Genomic DNA, 20,965 nt, shown 5'->3' with positions numbered 1-20,965 from the left:
AAAAAAAAAAGAAAAGAAAATATACTAGGAAATATTATTCTTTATACTAAGCCTTTCTTATGAAACAAAACTAAATAAAATTAAGAAAAATATTGAAACTTTGATTACATAAAATTTTGTGATTTTTAAAATTTTTTTTAGAGACAGAGTCTTACTCTGCTGCCTAGGCTTGAGTGCAGTGGCACAATCATGTCACTGCAACTTTTGTTTGTCTGTTATTTTATTTTAAGTTCCAGGATACATGTGCAGGATGTGCCGGTTTGTTACATAGGTAAATGTGTGTCACTGTGGTGTGCTGTACCTGTCAACCCACTGCCTCGGTATTAAGCCCAGCACACATTAGCTATTTTTCCTGATGCTCTCCCTCCCCCTAACCCGCCCCTCCTGACAGGCCCCAGTGAATCACTGCAACTTTGAACTCCTGGGCTTAAGTGATCCTCCTGCCTTGGTCTCTCAAAGTTCTGGCATTATAGGCATGAGCCACTGCACCTGGCCTCTACATAAAATTTTTAAATATCATCCAGTAAGAAAGACCATATACAAAATTAAAATTCTGAATTAGAAATTGAAAAGATATTTGTAACATATATGATAGACAAGGAAAGCCAGTAAAGGCAGTGTTTAAGAGCATAGGCTCAGAAATGAGATTGCATAGGTTCAAATATTAACTACACCACATTCTTAGTCTTTTGACCTTAGGCAAGTTATTTAACCTCCTTGGGCCTCAAGTTTCCTCACGTATAAGAAGGAGGTAATAATAAATCTATTTTCTTGGGTTAGCTGATAACTATTATAATTGCCCGTGATATATCAAAGGTTAATCAAATCAATAAGATAAGCGGTACTGATCCACTAGATACTGAACATGAATAAAAACCTATCTATCCATTTCAACTTATTTTCAGCTACTCCTTGGCACAGATCTTACATATCAAATTGTCCTGGTCCACATTCTCTTTAAATTGGGTGTATATTTCTGTGATGGTTAATTTTGGATGCCAACTTGACTGAGTTAAGGGATACCTAGCTGGTAATAACTGGAAAAGCATTATTCCTAAGTATGTCTGTGCAGATGTTTCTGGAAGAGATTGGCATTTGAATCAGTAGACTGAGTAAGGAAGATCCACCCTCCCCCATGGATGAGCACCATCCAATTGGCTGAGGGCCTGGATAGAACAAAAGGGCAAGAGAAAGCTGAATCTGCTCACTCTTCTGGAGCTGAGACACTCATCTTCTCCTGCCCTGGCACATCAAAACTCCAGGTTCTCTGATCTTGGAAAACTGGGACTTAATCCAGCATCCCCTTACTGCCCGAAGTTCTCAGGACTTTGGACTCGGACTGAGCGATGCTACCAGCTTCCCTGGCTTTCCAGCTTGTAGATGGCATATCATGGAATTTCTCAGTCTCCAAAGTAATGTGAGCCAATTCCCATAACTCTCTTCTCTATCTAATCTATTAATATTTACCTTTCTATCTTACTGTTTTTCATTATCTGGAGAACCCTAATAAAACTTCCTGTTGCATACCTTTAATGTCATCATCATTATCTCAGTCTAAAATTCTCCTTGCAGTCACTGGAAGTAAAATATTAATATCACCCATATTTTAAATTCAAACTCAAATCCTGCTTTTAATATATTATTAGTCAGTCAAAATGTTGCATTCTCTCTCTGAATTTCTAAGGAGTCTATAATACTAGTTTCTACATATAATCAAATATTGTTTTGTTCTTTCGGTGTGGAATATGTACATGTCTTATCTCCTACAGAAATGTGTAAATTTTCACAAGCAAGAATCTTCTACTTCTTTAACCTCACAATGCATAGTAAACACTTATTGTGGAAATGTTAAAAAATTTTTTCTGTCTTCCATAACATTGATCTGCTACAGGCCAATCAGTGAGAATGTATATAGAATTCCCATACCTGTAATCTGTTCACCACCACCACCAACTTCCGCCCGAAACCCTTACCCTACATACACACTTAGAAAAAGAAAGAAACATTTCCCAAATGGCATATAGTTCCTTTTGTTACTTGCACTTAACTAATAAATATATGAGACATGATCTGTGCTACATTTTTAGCTGAAAGGGGGAATGGGTGGAAGAGTTAAGCAGGCTATTTCAGTGTTTAAGAGAGATGATGGTGGCTTGGGCAGGATGGTAGCAGAGGAGGTCGAGATGGGATCAGGCTGGGTGTGGTGGCTCACACCTGTAATCCCAGCACTTTGGGAGGCCCAGGTGGGTGGCTCATCTGAGATCGGGAGCTTGAGACCAGCCTGACCAACATGGGGAAACCCTGTCTCTACTAAAAATACAAAAATTAGGTGTGCATTTCTGTAACAGGTGTGGTGGTGCATGCCTGTAATCCTAGGTACTTGGGAGGCTGAGGCAGGAGAATCACTTGAACCTGGGAGGTGGAGGTTGCAGTGAGCTGAGATCCCACTACTGCATTCTAGCCCGGGCAACAGAGTGAGACCCCATCTCAAAAAAAAAAAAAAAAGAGATGGGATCAGACTCCAGATACATTTTGAAGGTAAAGGCAGCATATTTGCCTGCAGACTGGATATAGTGTGAGAAAGAAAGGTCAAGGGCAAGATCCAGAATGTCAACTGCATAGCTGACTTCAGAAAATAACCAGTTCAAATCAGAGCAAATGGATGAAGAGGGGAGGGCATAGGTTTCCAAATGAGATGGGCAAAATATCTTTGTTTTGAATACCTGAAAATTATATTAGTAGGCATACAACAGATTTAGTAGTGCATATTTAAAAATTAAGAGTAGATACATAGAAAATGAACCAATAAACTAACCAGGCAATTATTAATCTTAGGAAAAAAATATTAAGTATATAATAAAAGGTATATAAGCCAGATTTATTTAGCTTTGCAGGGACCAATATTTTTATAGTATTAATAACATAAACACAGAGTAATCAATTTAGCAAAATATTGGGATAGAACTCTACTGGAAGGATGAGAAGAGGGGAAAAGTACAAAAAACTAAATAAATCCTTATTTGCCATAACAGGAAGTCAATAGATAAAGTATAAAATTGTCAAATCAAGAAATAGGATTATGAACATATTATTTAGATGTGGAGGTAAATATAGAGGATACTGCTAAAAATAGTGAAAAATGATACCTTATAGGGTAAGGCTAATTTTAACACGAATAATTACAGTTAACTGGAACCTCAGATATTCTTTTTTTGTTTGTTTTTGTTTAATTTTGTATTTTTTTATTACACTTTAAGTTCTAGGGTACATGGGCACAACGAGCAGGTTACATAGGCAAACATGAGCCATGTTGGTTTGCTGCACCCATTAACTTGTCATTTACATTAGGTACTTCTCCTAATGCTATCTCTCCCCCCCTACCCTCACTCTACGACAGGCCCTGGTGTGTGATGTTCCCCATCCTGTGTCCAAGTGTTCTCATTGTTCAATTCTCACCTATGAGTGAGAACTTGCAGTGTTTGGTTTTCTGTCCTTGTGATAGTTTGCTCAGAATAATGGTTTCCAGCTTCATCCATGTCCCTGCAAAGGACATAAACTCATCCTTTCTATGGCTGCATACTATTCCATGGTGTATATGTGCCACATTTTCTTAATCCAGTCTATCACTGATGGACATCTGGGTTGCTTCCAAGTCTTTGCTATTGTGAACAGTGCCTCAATAAACATATGTGTGCATGTGTCTTTAGAGTGGCATGATTTAAAATCCTTTGGGTATATACCCAGTAATGGGATCGCTGGGTCAAATGGTATTTCTAGTTCTAGATCCTTGAGGAATCGCCACACTGTCTTTCACAATGGTTGAACTAGTTTACACTCCCACCAACACTGTAAAAGTATTCCTATTTCTCCACATCCTCTCCAGCATCTGTCGTTTCCTGACTTTTTAATGATCGCTATTCTAACTGGTGTGAGATGGTATCTCACTGTGGTTTTGATTTGCATTTCTCTGATGACCAGTGATGATGAGCATTTTTTCATGTGTCTGTTGGCTGCATAACTTTCTTCTTTTGAGAAGTGTCTATCCATATCCTTTGCCCACTTTTTGATGGAGTTGTTTTTTTCTTGTAAATTTGTTTAAGTTCTTTGTAGATTCTGGATATTAGCCCTTTGTCAGATGGGTAGATTGCAAAAATGTTCTCCCATTCTGTAGGTTGCCTGTTCACTTTGATGGTAGTTTATTTTGCTGTGCAGAAGCTCTTTAGTTTAATTAGATCCCATTTGTCTATTCTGGCTTTTGTTGTCATTGCTTTTGGTGTTTTAGTCTTGAAGTCCTTGCCCATGCCTATGTCCTGAATGGTATTGCCTAGGTTTTCTTCTAGGGTTTTTATGGTTTTGGGTCTAACATTTAAGTCTTTAATCCATCTTGAATTAATTTTTGTATAAGGTGTAAGGAAGGGATCCAGTTTCAGCTTTCTACTTATGGCTAGCCAGTTTTCCCAGCACCATTTATTAAATAGGGAATCCTTTCCTCATTTCTTGTTTTTGTCAGGTTTGTCAAAGATCAGATGGTTGTTGATGTGTGGTGTTATTTCTGAGGCCTCTGTTCTGTTCCATTGGTCTATATCTCTGATTTGGTACCAGTACCATGCTGTTTTGGTTACTGTAGCCTTGTAGTATAGTTTGAAGTCAGGTACCATGATGCCTCCAGCTTTGTGGAACCTCAGAGATTCTGGTTCAGTAGGTTAGAGTGGGCCCCATGAATGTACATTTCTAGCAAGCTTACTCCTAGCCTGGGCAACATGGCGAAACCCTCCTTCTACAGAAAATACAAAAATTCCAGGCATGGTGGTGCACACCTGTGGTCCCAGCTACTGGGGGGCTGAGGTGGGAGGATCGTTTGAGCCTGGGAGGCAGAGGTTGCAGAGAGCCAAGATCACGCCACTGCACTCCAACCTGGGTGACAGAGTGAGACCTCATCTCAAAAAGAAAAAAAAAATAAAAGTCTCACTGGTGATGCCAATGCTACTGCTCTTAGGTCCAAACTTTGAGAAAAACGGCCACGGAAAGTAGAACTAAGGAGTTAGAAATAGTGGAATAGAAGACATCTGTTTTTTCATTATAATTATTTTAGTAGAGTGGTTCTCAAACTTGGGTGGTCATTGGAATCACCTGGGGATCTTTGACAACTACTGATGCCTGGATACCATCCCCAGATGTTGTGATGTAATCCATCTGAGGTGCAACCTGGTGTTGGTGCTTTTAATAGCCCTCCAGGTGATTTCCATGTGCGGCCAAGCTAGAGAACTACTTTTTAAGCACAATTTTAAGTATGTGCATAAACTAATTTTTAACATTAAAGTAATTATCTGTATAGTCTGCATGGGAGTGGGAAGACTGTCAGACGAAGAGCTGAAAGACATGGGATTATGTCTGATATGATCCTCTGCCATGAGCCAGCTCTTTATCATTGGGAAAGTCACCAAATCTATCTGGGATTCAGTTTCCTCATATGTAAAATTATGATGTTGGACTAGCTATTCTCAAATGTTCTTTTCAACTTCACATTTTTATGGATAATTGCTATAATGCTCTATGCTATAAAAGTTTACAGCAACAAACATACTCCATGTGGATACCAAGAGTAATTATTATTATTTACGAAACTATATTATAAATAATTTTATTATCTTTTTCATATATACATACCACTTTTCCCCAGTGCCTATTTGTTTTACTCAGTACAATAATCAAATCACCCTAGAAAATAAAGATGAAAACAGTTGAGATTAATTTATACTTGATTTCTCTAAAACACCATTTGCCAAATTGCACCCATGAAGAGGACAAAATAGTCCACCCTTGGGTTATTGTAATTTATTTTCTCAATAGTGATAATGAGCAGATTCTGACCCTTCTACTGGCCTCATACGTCTATCTACAAGGAGTACCCTTTTGCAAAATGTCCCCCTCTAACTAACTTTAAGGGGGCAGTGTGTGGTGATAAAAGTTCAGGCATAAGAAAGTAGAGAAAGCTCTCACTTAACATTGTCAATAGATTTTTGGAAACTGTGACTTGAAGCAAAACAACAGATAATGAAACCAATTTTGCCATAAGCTAATTGATATAAGTGAGAGTTAAGTTCCTATAGCATATTTTGGTCACAAAAATATCACCAAACTTCTAAATAAAAACCAAACACTTCTAATATTAAACATTAAAATGAATGTGAGCTATGTATAAATTTTTAAATGATTAATAAAAACAAGTATGATAATTACTTACCCAATTATTCCAGCTCAGATGGCTGGAGCCTATTTTGGCAGCTCAGGGCACAAAGCAGGAACCAGCCTGGACAGGACAGGATGCCTTTTCGTCACTGGGTATACTCATACACACACTGACACACACACCCACACCTGCCCATGCTAGGACCATTTAGACACTCCAATTCACCTAATGTATGCATCTTTGGGATGTGGGAGGAAACCAGATTACCCAGAGAAAACTCATGTAGACATGGTGAGAACTTACCAACTCCACACAGATAGTGGCCTTGGCTGGAATCAATTTTTTTTCTCTCATCAACGTTATAATGAAACCATGTTGAAGAAAATGAGGTTATTCAAGGACCTGCTGTAATTGATTGGTGTGGTGGCTAAACTCCCTGGTGACTCCTCATTACTCAAAGGTCTTACCCTGATTATCCCGGAGGCCTAGAATAATTGTGCTATAAATTCTCAATCATGAGGCCGGGCGCGGTGGCTCACGCCTGTAATCCCAGCACTTTGGGAGGCCAAGGCGGGCGGATCACAAGGTCAGGAGATCGAGACCATCCTGGCTAACACGATGAAACCCTGTCTCTACTAAAAATACAAAAAATTAGCCAGGCGTGATGGCGGGCACCTGTAGTCCCAGCTACTGGGAAGGCTGAGGCAGGAGAATGGCATGAACCCAGGAGGTGGAGCTTGCAGTGAGCTGAGATCGCGCCACTGCACTCTAGCCTGGGCGACAGAGCGAAAATGAGTCTCAAAAAAAAAAAAAAATTCTCAATCATGAATACTAACAAAGAGAGATTTGGGGAATGAGGATTGATATAAATAATCCAAGAGATTTTATATTGACTTCAAAATGCACTATATAGAGAGAACTTCCAATTTGTCTTTAGAATTATGTTTTCCTTAGAATAATTTAAAATCAGTTATCATTTTTTGAGTCAATAGAGATAACTGGTGTTGCATAGGTGAAGAAGGAAAACTGGTCTGAAACAACAAAAATTAGTTGCTCTGAATTACAGATGGATTATCAAGAGTAAGTTATTTATTAAAATAAACATATTCATGCACATGTGTGTTTGTCCATGACTTTGACCTCCTGCCTTTCAAGGAACTTTTTTGCTCAGATGGAAATCATAAGCTAAAATAAAAGGTGAATTCTAAAATGAAATGAGGTCAGCGCCATGTGCCATGATTTTGCAGGTAGTTAAAAATGAACTGAGAATTCACCATCTGGTGAGAGGCATCTTGGGGAAGCAGCCACCTTCTGTTGGAAATAAATGACATGAAAGCTTGTCAAGCTATTTATTCTTAAGTAGTTGTGACCGTGTTTTGCTCCTCCACTGAAATAAGCTCAACTTTTGATCTCACACTTTTAGAATGGATATTCTTAGCTAATAGTGACACTAATCTAATCAATTATTTTGTGCCAACAAAGAAGTTGTAGGAGACAGTCCCTTCTCTCAACCCCTAAGTTTGCCTTACTTTTCTAGGTAAAATAAGAACATGTTATCAGAATTTAAACCCTTCTAGTCTACCAAAGTAGAAACACTAATTGATAAATTCCAGGTGAGGTAGGAGAGAAGATCAGCACTAAGAAGAAAAAGAAGATTGGTGGTCTAGTAGCATCTTGCAACTGCCCTGAAATCACAGCATCTATGCATAAAGACTAGAAAATACACACTTACCTTTTAGTATATGTGCTACTGAAGTGAACACTACACTTACTTTTAGAAAACAGTTGCAAATAGAGGTATCTGTTTTCTTTACAGAAAATCTTTGAGAGTCACTCAAAATCATTTTGAAAGAGATTTATAAATAATATTTTAAAGGTAACCTCAATGAATGAAAATAATGCTAACTCATGTGTATAGCATTTCCAAATACTTTCAAAGACTGAATTTTATTCTTTATAACAACTGTGTGAGATAGGTAAAGTAAGTAAAAGCACTATTTTACAAAGGAAGGAACTGAGATTCAAAGAGATTAAATAGAGTACTAGAAATTGTATAGCTAGTACATAATAGGAAGAGAGGGAGGTGAAAGGGCTTATATTCAAGCAACTATAATAACCACCACTACCATTTCCTGAACACCTACCATGTTCCAGTGATTATGTTAATCATTTTAAGGATATTATTGCATTTATTAAAATATTATTTCTTAAAAAGGAAATAAAAAGTAGGACAATTTCTTGCAAAAAATTTTAATTCAGTAAAACAACTTAAGGCAGATGATGATGATGATAACTATCATTTGTTGAACAGCTATTTGCTAGGCACTTAATCTAGATTTTATCTAATTCTCACAATTACCCAAAGAGATTACTATTATGTATTTCATTTTACACATAAAAAATATGAGGCATAGAGGGATTAACTGACTTGATCAAGACTACACAGCTGGTAAGTGATGGAACATACTATTATATGTGGTAACAAACATTGGTTACATGGAATTATTTACTCTTTCTTCTTAACTGTCATGAAAACTTACCTATCATAGACCTAACTACATAACTGGTATTTTAAGCAATTATTTTTGTTTCCCATAATTTTACTTAAGCTTCTTGATGTGGATAATCTTTCTCCTACCCTTGGATTAAAACTCAGGTAGACCCCATATTTTTTCTGGCCACTCTTGGGTAAAGTCCTATGATCATGTTAAGTCACAAATACAGTCTGAGTATAGTAATTATAAGTGTACAATAATAGATAATGATCAAAACTCCAAAATTGTTTTAATGTTAAAGTCTTCCTGCCTTTTGCAACATGGGCCAGCAGAGGCTGGACACAGGCAAGTTGGAAGTGAGTGCAGTCCTCCTTCCTGTCCCTGCTGTTTCCCCTAGTTTATTAACTATGATTTTTGATTTTCTGTTTCCACCAGAGTGAAAGTTGGGATGGGGAGGGGAGAAGAAATAAAAGGATGAGAAAGTTTTTACATGACTGTTATTGTTATAAGGTGACTCTGTGCTCTCTGGGACTGGAAGACATATAATTTGACATTTTTATCCCCCATGGGCCATTTTTATTGGTTCTTTGGAAATCTCTGTTGAGGGCCTCTCAACTTCCATTGTCTTGATCTGGCTGAATGGATTTTATTCTTCTAGAATCCTTCAGCCCACCTCCACTTTCTTCCTTCTGAGGTCCCATCACCCTTCTAAGCAGCACCATTGAACAGAATGTAATACAAATGCAATACGAACTGAGACAGATTGTCTCTAAAGCTAGCCATAACACTCTCTTCTTATTCCTTTGCTCTTTTGTAATGTGGTTTCCACTCTTCCCATAAGGAGATGAAGTCTATTTTCCTTTCTTTTGAAACTGGGACCATCCCAATAAAAGGCAGCAAAAGCTATGCTTTGTGACTTCCAGGCCTACATCTTAAGAGATCTTGCAGCTTCCATTTTTACCCCTTTGGAGTTCTGAGTCATCATGCATATTAGTCCAACTACCCTGCTGGAGAGAGAGGCTCAGCCAGATCCCAGGCGTTCCAGCCATGCCAGCTGAGGCACCAGGTATGGAGTGGACATTTTAGATACCCCAGGAACACAGAGAAGAGAGATCCCAGCCAACACTGTAGAGACAAGCCAGCCCTGAGCCTACCCCAAATTGCAAAATTGTGAGCATATAAATTATTGCTTTTATTTTAACCTTCTATATTTTGTGGTAGGTTTTTATTTTTTATTTTTTTATTTTTTATTTTAGCAGCAGTATATAACTGATAAAAGGCTATCTGGTCTACAGTAAACACTCCTGTATTCCTGATCACACATACTTTGGGAGGGCAGAGAACTCTCCTTCATTTTGCTGCTCATGTTGTTTGTCAACCCATCTCAAAGATTTCCTTAGAGTCAAACAGCAACCCAATAAAGTTAAACATATACTTAACATATTGACCCATAAATGCCACTCCTAGCACAAGAGAAGTTGAAGACATGTTCACATAAAGACCTATTTACAAATGCTTAAAATAGCTTTATTCATAATTACCAAAAACTGGGAGGAATCAAAAAATTCATCAACTGGTGAACGGATAAACAAATTGTCATTTATCCATGAAACTACTGATGCATGCAACAACATGGATGAGTCTCAAAAGCAATATGTTAATTGAAAGAAGGAAGATACAAAAAGCTACATATTATTATATAATTTCATTCATATGACATTCTGAAAAAGACAAAACTAAATGGGCAAAATTCAAACCAGTGTTGGTTAGCATCTGGGAGTATGAGAAGGGTATTAACTTCAAAGTGGTACCAGATAGCTTTTTTGTGTAATGATGTGGTATTTTTTACATGACTGCATATATTTGTCAAAACTCATACCTAACTTAAAAGGTTAATTTTACTGTGTGTGTATTATACCTCAATAAACCTGACTTAATAAATAAAATCCACTAATGCCCTTCAACCATGGTTAACACATATCAAGCTATATAAGTAGTCTTATGGAAACCCCTGTCACTGGAATTGAGTGCCAGTTTCCCCAATCCATTTGGGTGGTGAAGGTTGGTAATTACAGTATAGCATAGCTCTCTCTAAATTAATCATCCTCAAAAATCTCTCCAACCTTCCAAAAAGCCAAACATTTCGTGCCTTTTTTTTTTTTTTTTTTTTTTTCAGAGACAGGGTCTCACTCTGTTGCCCAGGCTGGAGTGGAGTGTGGTGCAATCGTAGTTCACTACAGTGGACTACAGGCACACACGAGCATGCCCAACTAACTTCATTGTTTTCCAAATTCTTTTTAGAGACAAGTCTCACTATTGCTCAATCTGGTGTCTAACTCCTAGCCTCAAGTGATCTTCCCACCTTGGCCTCCCAAAATGCTGGGATTATAGGTATGAGCCACTGCTCCTGGCCTTTTTATGCTCTTCATAAGGATGAGTCATCTAACATATTTTTGACTGTTTCCTTTGAAAATTTGCATCTGGATTATCATATCCTCTGGAATGTGCCCTCTGTTGTATCTTGGTGTCTCAATTGAAATTTGTGGTATTTATATACATTATAAAGTAATGCTACATAGAGAAACATGATTTTTTTATGTCAGTTTCTAGGAAATAATTATCTACCCACATATTTACCATTTGAAAAACTCTTCACTCTTAAATATCTGAATTTCCATCTGTTACCATTTTCCTTCTGCCTGAAGAACTTCCTTTTGTATTTTTTGCAGTGTAGGTCTGCTAGCAATAAACTCTCTTGGTCTTCTTTTGTCTTTACTTTTCATTCTTTCCTCTTAGAAACTCATAGTGAGCATATAACATTACTACTATCCAGGCATGTTGCTATTCAGGTTTTATGAGGTTTCTGTGAATAAGTGACTGTTTCAGCAATGGGTAAACACAGTCTAAACTGAACAAAACAAAACAAAATGCACACTTTTAAAATGTGTTTTGATGTTCATCAAAGGTTTAGGGGGAAAGGAATCCTGCTCTAGCATAACAGACTAAAAAAGTCTTCTAAATCTCTCTGAGATAAGACTACATTTCTGAGAACAAAAGCTAACTTCCTACTGATTTAAAATTATGTTTTGTATTCTCTAATTCTGGAGCAAGTTATCAATAAGATGTGTCTTTTAGGATGATTTGCAGGACTTTAGGAGTAATTGTTAATGAGCTTTTGCTGTTTACAAATGTGTGTGTGAAGGTGTGTGTTTGTATATATAAACCAAATTTAATGCACAATAATTTTTGAGTAGGTAAATGATTGTCAACTATTTTATTTTACCTCTTTACAAAAATTAAAAATTTTCTCTAATGGGATGAGTTTTATAATAATATTTAAAAATCAAGAAACCTCAAATCTAAAAAATAAGCAGATTGAGGCTCCTTGTTTATATGGTGATTACCATTTTATAGATAAGAACACTGATGCTTACAGATTTTATGTAACTTGCTTAAGATCACAAATCTAGTAAGTGTTAGATGTAAGAATCAAATCTAGGTTTATCATATGACTAAGCAAGTGTTCTTAACCTTTAACCCTCTGATTTCCTATCTTCTTTGACCTTACATGCTGGCAGTAAAAAACAAACAAACATATATTGGTACATATGTTCTACTAGAGTAACATTTTATGAATATATTATGCACATTGTAAAACATGCAAAAATGGAAACTATAAGGGGATAAGAAAACAGAAATAGAAATAGAAGCACCAGTAGTTTTTTCACATACCCTATGGATCATCTAATACATGCCCTAGGTACTGAGTGTCCACTTTAGAGAATGTTGCTTAGATTCTCTGAAAATTATTTGATTTTTAAAGTGAAAATATTATTCACAGCTTTTGCCAAATTTAGATGTACTATGTTTGAACTTGTGATTTCCTAGGCAAGTATATGCCAATCTAATTTAGCAGGGAGACATAGTATAGAGTGAGAATAGCAGCTGAAAGAGATTGCTATAGAGAGCAGAGGGAGGTAGAATAGAGACGGAAGAACATTTATAGACATTCAAACGTAAGCAATCTGTGTTTGTGTACAAAATCAGGCTAATTAAAAATTTAAAACAGAACAGGTTAGAGTCCTTTTTATAACATAAATATGCAATAGGAATATATATATTGTTTATATAACATAAATAAATGATATTATATATGTATATACAATTATATGAAAGATAGAAAGTTGGTCACATTATGCCCACTAGCAGCCATTATTTAAAATTGAAAATATGTTTAGAAATAACACAGGCATAGGAATGTTACCCCCAAAAAATCAACTAACACTGAATCTATAATTATACTAGTAGGTTAAACCACATCTTTAAACATAGAAAGTCCATCAAGATTGTTTCACAATCATCTGCCTAGATTTCTTGGTCATTTATGCCATCTGATTTTCATAAGATGACACAGATAAAACTCATATATTTGAAGAATGCAAACTCATAAAATTGTTATGTATCTGAATAAATTTTGTTTTTGTTTCTTCTTCTATTAACATTATGTTGTTATTCTTTGACTCCCAATTATATTTTCCTTCATCCTTTTTGGATTATTTATCTTTTGGGAATGATACGAGGGAGAGGAGAAGGAAGAAACGGAACCTCTAATATCTCAGGATCTTGAAATTTTATATAGCCTTCTACTTAGACTTTTCTTTTACTCAGACTGATCCTTAAACTCTAAGTTAACACATTTTAGGGTTTCTTTTCAAATTGAAACCAGAAAATTCAGACCCAAGGACTTGACATCTCTCTGTAGGAGAGATGGGTTCTCACAAAACGGTACAGTATACATCTATAATTCATGGGAATTTCCTAAGGAATTCCTAAGAAATACTAGCTAAATTTCCTAAGAAATACCAGCAAATATAATCATAATCATCTATCCCATTAACTAAAATCTCAGCCTACAGTGCCTAAACCCAGATATTTCATGACAAAGGATAATATACAGACTATCTTTCCTCCAAGCCTCAAATTTCCTGTTCTTATTATGTATCTTTCTTCTTATAAATAATGATTGTTTCAAAGAACCATCTTTGAAGTTCTTTGAGATGAGACTTATCATTTCTGCTCTAAATTTTCAAATATTAATAGAAAATACTGTTTCTTTGGCATTATCTGAAAGAAGCCAGTCTATGGAAAAAGTAATTGTGATCATTGTTTTATTCTTTTAATTTATCTCTTGTGTTAAAGAAACAGGCCATGCATTGACCATGCACAGAACATAACAATGAACATTGTTTTGATCATGAAAACTAGGAATTGAAAACCACCTTTATTTCATTAAGCTTAAACTTAATTGTACCCTTTGCAAGGATTCCAGGCAAACATGCCTTCTGCAATGCTATATTTGGAGTGGGCATATGCACCAGATATATTGCTTCTGCTTTTTCCAAGGCTGTAATAACTACATGACAAGTTATATTTTTTAATACCTAAATTACTCCTGAGAAGAAAACTCTGTGCCAAAAAAACTAATAGCTTTAATTCTTCATATCAATGACATATAAACTTATTAAATTACTATTAATTGACAGGCATTTAGCATATTGCATGGTTTTATTTTTTGAAGTTTGTTCTGTGTTTCTTCATACTTATTCACATTCATATAATATTAAACCTGCACCACAAACACCAACATATGCCATTTAAAACATAAGTGAATTAGATACATCATTAATCTTATTATTGATTAGATATAATGCAGCATATACTTATTTACTCATTTTTATTTACACTCCAAGTCCTTTCACAAAGAATTTAGGCAATCACATAAAAATTTTAGCATCTACAATATAAAAACTGAGAGCCAACAGTTTTTATATTTTGGCAGATACTAAGTAATCTTAGTTAATTGTGGTAGACACAAACAGTGGTAGATACTAAGTAAAGCTACATTTTGCCGTGGGTGATTGTATTTTAAAACTTTACCACATTGCTTTTAAAAAGCAATTTCTACTAAATAATAGAATCCTAGTGGGTATCTGAATCACCAGTATAAATGGGGTTAATAAATGCATGATGATATGGCTTAGCAAAATTTAGTTGCTAACACATTGTTAGCTGCTTGCAGGGTTTGTTTTAATAGCAGCTGGAAATATTAATGATGTTAAAAAGCAGTCATAAGGCCAAGCTGAGGCAGCTTAAAAGATTTGGCTCTCTCCACTTGATGCATAATTTTCATTAACCCTTAATGTTACCAAAGTAACATACAATCTCAGTAAAAACATTTCCTATGTAAATCTTGCCTTAGCACCTTCTTTCAGATTGCCTCCATAAGCCCTGCCTATATAGAAACTTTGGAGCCACCCTAGGATTCTGCAAAATCAGAGGTTCAAATATGTCAGCCTCAGTTCAAATCTCTATTTACTGCCTAATCTCCCTGCTTTCAAAGAGTAACTAAAAGAAGAAAAGCACTTTGAAGTTAAAGAAAAAATAAAATTCTGGTAATTGAATTGTTGTGAGAGTGGAGAATGCATATTAAAATATTTGCTATAGACCAATATAAAGTCTAAGTAGAGAGAGACATGAACTTAGTATAGATCCAAAAATCATTGCTGAAATAGGTCTAATATTGTGTTGGTGGTGTCTTTTTCAACAGCAACCTGTTTATGGTTTGAGTTGACTCAAGGTTTTGAAGTTGTTATGTACGTAAATACTGTTGTTGGAATTCCTCCACTTCTGTCCTTGGTCCATACTTCTTTTCATTCTGTTCACTCTTCCTGGGTAATTTTTAATATTGTCATAATTGTAACTACATCCATATCCTATTAACTACCAAAATCTGGGCATTTAATAGAAACTTCACACACATATGCAATCACTTCCTAGAATCTCCACTACATATCCCATACATGTCTTCAATCTCGACCTGTCCAAAACTAAACTCATGTTATCTTCTCTAAACCTATTCCTCCTCTTATAATTATTCCTTTGTTGGCACCCCATCCATCTGATCATCTGTGTTACAAACTTTGAATCTTTTCTACCCCTTACCTCCCTATACCAATCAATCACCAAGTTCAGTCAATCTAACCTCCTAAATATTTTTAAATTCTTTTTGCTTCCCTGGGCAACATTGGCAGAAGAATCGTCTTGGGCCACACATAAAATACACTAACACTAACAATAGCTGATGACCTTTAACAAATCGCAAAAAAATTCTCTTAATGCTTTAAGAAATTTTAGAATTTGTATTGGGCCACATTCAAAGCTTTCCTGGGCCACATTTGGTCCACAGGCCATGGATTGGACAAGCTTGATTTAAACTCTTAATGATTCCCTAAAGATTTGTGCACTACTTCCCAAAGTAATTCTCAGAACTCTGGCCCCAAAAGATTACCTCTGATAAGTGTTTCATGGTCAGAAACTGTATAGTATATTCCTGTTTTGGAGATTCACAATATGCATTAGCATATTTAAATTTCCAAGAGACTCTACATTAAAGAAGTCTTGTTGATATGTTTTCCAAACTTTTTCCCACAGAATTTTCCTGCTAGGAATAAACTATTCCATCAAGTATCTGCTAAGGAAAGCTCTTTAACATGTCATATGAAGCCTTCCATGATCTGGCTCTGCTGGATTCTTCAGCCATCATTCCCCTGACTCCACATGTCCCACTCTATTCTTTACTCCCACTGAAGCACTTTCTCTGCATTTAGCCCTAGCTGAAGCTGCTGCTTCCCCCATCATTCTTCAAGACTTGTTTCAGAAGTCACTTCCTGCAGAAAACTTTTTCTAATCCCTCCTATATGTTTCCATAGCCTTCTCCATGCTTGCCTCTTTTATTATTACACTTACCACATTTTTACTGAAAGTAACAATTTAATGAATCTTTCTCTCCCCCTACTAAACCTCTTGAAGGAAGTGGTTATGTTTCTTTCATCTTTGTACTTCCAGCATAAGCACATGCTATGGCCTGAATGTTTGTGATCCTCCCAGATTCATGTGTTGAAACTTAATCTCCAATGCAACGGTATTAAGAAGTGGGCCTCTGGGAGGTGATAGGTCGTGAGGGCTCTGTCTTTATAAATGGGATTAGTGCCCATATAAGAGGCTTGATGGAACCTGTCTGCCCCTTCTGCACATGAGAACTCAGTGAGAAGACCATCTTTGAGGCACAGAGTGAGCCCTCACCAGGTAATAAATCTATTGGCACCTTAATCGTGGACTTCCCAGCTTCCATAACTGTGAGCAATAAATTTCTGTTGTTTAGAAATTAACCAGTCTATGGTATTTTTGTTATAACAGCCCAAACGAACTAAGACAGAGATATACTTGACATTTAGTAAGGACTGAAATGAAACAAATAGTGCCTGGCTCATGTAGCAGGTACCCATAATTAAATGCCATAGACATTTGTTATTAATAAGTAATAAAAGGTTTTCCTCAACCATAAGCAATTATTTGAAAGTTTTTGAATATAAAATCAATGCGTCCAACTTTGACTTTATATCTCATGTATTCAGTGAGTTCTTATAATCACCACTGGGCCTTCACAAACACTGTGGTGCTCCTTTCACTTCTGATAGCACATATGATGTTGTTCTATAAATCTGAAAAGTTGCAGCATTTCATTGATGCAAATATTTAAGCAAATATTTCAGGTGGACAGAACTGAGTAGGCAAAGGAAAGACGATGTGGTCAAGGATTCCCTGAATTGGTTCATAAAAGGATATAGTGAGGTAAATTAATGCTGACACACTGCCCTCTGTCAAAACAGCCTGCTGGCCTAGGAAAATGATCACAAGCAGCATATGTGCTGGCTAGGGAAGAGAAAAGCAGTCCAGATGGCTGATTTTTAAGCAGCCAGAATTTTAGAAAAGAAAGGGGGAAAATTTGTATCCAGGTCATTCCTAACACTTCTCCTGGGAGATCATATAAAGTTGTTGCTTTTAAGTTCCTAGGAATTCTGCCGATAAATACTCACTACCTCATTGTAAAGCTGTGAGCATCCCCTTAAAACTGGAGACTAGATGGATGTTTACTAAAAAGTATGCTAAAGTATCCTTTATTCCTTTTGCTTCTGTTCCATTTTATGTCTCATCATCACTGATGATTTCTACTATACTTGTGCAGAACAATTAACCCCATACTTACGGGTGATTTAGTGAGAGTTTGTGTATTTGCATCCTACTCCCTCCAGCTGTGCAGAAAGGGTCCGTTTCTTGTCCAATGGCATATGATTTCTGAAAGAATCTCTTATTTTATAGCAATCACAGTGCTGAATTTCATCATGCCATTACTTATGCAATTGAAAACAGACTGCTATGTGTTCTCATAAAGACACTTTGTGAGAATTTTAACCCTATGAATTCCAAAACTGTGAGAAGATTTTAAAAAATTGAACAGCACTGGCTCTGGTCCCCTGGGACATCAAGAGTACTCAAAAAAATTAGAGTCTCTCCTACACTACCTGGATATAGGTTGTTGCTGTGGCCTGATTGCTCTTTTCTAAACCTATATATTAGCAAGGCTTTATTAAGAAATAAAAATCTGTTTTTTCTTTATAAAACAATAGAGAAGAGCATAACAGACAACAGAGGGCAGACATAGCAATTCCTTTTTTTCTCTCTTTTCAATTCCTTCTCTTTTTTATTTAATTTATGTGAGATCTGAGATCCTGAGGATACTATCTGTACCTTCACATTGTACTCACAGTCATTTTATATGTAACTCATCCTTTTACATGTTTACTTTGATACTATCTCCAATCCTATACCCAAAATGTTTATATCTCCAAAATAATAATGGAAATCTTTCCATTCTGATTTTGAGATGGAAAATTTATGTAAATGTTTATTAAGTACATAGTTCTTTTTGTGTGGGGTATTTTTTTCCTCCATTCAAAATTGTAATCTTGTATGGTTTTGCAAACTATTATAACTCCCTCCCCCCACCATTTAAAAGTCATTATCATTTTCTATCTGTAGAATTTCTGGCACCCATTTCCATTCCAAGCTATTAGGTTGCTTTTGAAGTGACGTCCCACTGCATCTTCCTGGCATATGTGTCTAAACTTGTATTTATTTTACTTCTCTGTTCCTGTTCACATTGACAATGCCTCCCAAATTAGGTCACCAATGGATTTCATTATCTTGCTCTTTGCCTTCTTGAGTCAAGATATGGAATAAAACGTCCAATAAAGTAAATGTGACCTTATCCTGACTCCTATGACACTCAACCAGGGATCTTCACACAACAGACTCATTCTTTGTCTATGGCTAAGAAATATTGCCCAAATCAGTTGAAGTCAGATTTTAAATGATACACATCATCCCATATCAAAAAATGCCTCAGGGCCAGGTGCAGTGGCTCATGCCTATAATCCCAGCACTTTGTGAGGCTGAGGAGGGCGGATCACTTGAGGTCAGGAGTTCGAGACAGGGCTAGCTAACATGGTGACACGCTGTCTCTACTAAAAATACAAAAATTAGCCAGGCATGGTGGTGTGCACCTGTAGTCCCAGCTACTCAGGAGGCTGAGGCAGAAGAATCACTTGAACCTGGGAGGCGGAGACTGCAGTGAGCCCAGATCACACCACTGCATTCCAGCCTGGGCAACAGAGCAAGACTCTGTCTCAAAACAACAAAAAAGCCTCATAGCCCAGATAAGTAAAACCTACATTACCTTCTTTTGTTCAACAATTTTAGGGGGAAAATTATTTAGTATAGTTGACACAATCCACTTTTTATAAAAGACAACATGGCTTGCAATTCCATTCCATCTAATGTTTACACATTTTCTCCCAGTGGTTGATGTGAGACTTGCTAGGATTTTTCTTCTCTTTGCTTGCTTGTTTTTTTGCCTTGCTTTGTTTCATGTATTTACGGGCTTTGAAGGTGTATATCTAATACCTGGACTTGGGACAATTTTATATTGTGGAAAATCCATTAGGTCAGCTAAGAGACCTGGGTTTTTATCCTTATATTGTTTTTAACTAGTTATAATCTTGGTTAAGTCAACCAAGTTATCAAGACTTAATTTTTTTCACCTGTATAATAAAAGCATTAGATTTGGATTTATTGCATCTGTATGTGTTCTGACTTTATGAGTGCATTTTAAAAACTTACCTTCCTTTGGACTGGTCTCCTAAGACAAGACTGAACAGGGGCTACCAATGCAAATTGACTTAGGGGCCTTTGAAAGATCCATTTACCACAAAGCATCCACAAACCTCTGCCTTCTTCCTCATTTGGCTTTAAATTCCATCTTAAAGAGTTGTCAGCATGTATGAAAGCCAAGGAAAAAGAGGTAAAGTCTCCAGAAGACCCAGATTAACTATTATATATATTTTCCCTGGGGATGGTTTACTTACCATGTCCCTTTACTGGGAGTTAATTTCTTCAACTACTGAAGTGACTCTTTGAAATTTGAAGGTATGAAGGGCAAAATAATAAACATATCTTGTATAGGTAAAGAACTTTAAACCTTACAAAGGATTTTGACTTCTATCTAAATGAAGGAACAAGCAGCCAAGAACCACAAAAATCACTGGCCACTGACAAATGACACTTAAAGAGGAATACAGGCTTAATAGCTGTGAACACAGGTTCACTGAACAAATGAATAATTTTGAATGATTCTTGCATCTCCATTTGGTATTGTCCTTCCTTTTTCTTTTTTCTTTCACTTCTGTCCACCTACCAACCTCACAGACTGCCCAGTACCTCACCCTAGAATGGGTGATACCTCCAGGATACCTCACCATAGAATTCTGACTAGAATTAACCCTACACAGTCAGCTCTATAACTGTAGAGCATTACACAAACCACCAAAATATTCTTCATCAGAATGTCCTGAGTTTGATACAGTAATCCATGCTTATATGTCAATGGATGCTCCCCTCCTGGATCAAATAAGGTAGGTTTCATAGGAAGACAGACAATAGAGCTTTAAACAAAAGGAGTTGCCTTACAAAAATTTTAATGTCCAATGCAGCCAGTGAGGGAGATCCTTTGAGGCATTTAGGAATCTGTAGCAATCTTTAAATCATAACAGAATAGAAAAGAAGACCTACCAATAGAATAGGCTTACTATATTGAATAATATGTAAATTCATATACCTTTCACCATACCTTGCCTTCTTACCTTCTGTCCTCCAAATTTGTCAAACTGAAGACATTAAAGTTGGTAAGTATATTTATGACAATTAGTCTTACTACTTTGATTAACTAATTTCAGATTCTGACCAGCGCTTATATAACGTAACTCCCCAATCCTGAATTTTCTCATTGTGCTATCTTCTGATTACAAAAGAAAATATATTTTTG

The sequence above is a fragment of the Nomascus leucogenys genome, chromosome 10, assembly GCF_006542625.1.
Source record: "Nomascus leucogenys isolate Asia chromosome 10, Asia_NLE_v1, whole genome shotgun sequence".
NCBI classification, from domain to species: Eukaryota; Metazoa; Chordata; class Mammalia; order Primates; family Hylobatidae; genus Nomascus; species Nomascus leucogenys.
Note: the sequence above shows the minus strand (reverse complement) of the source record.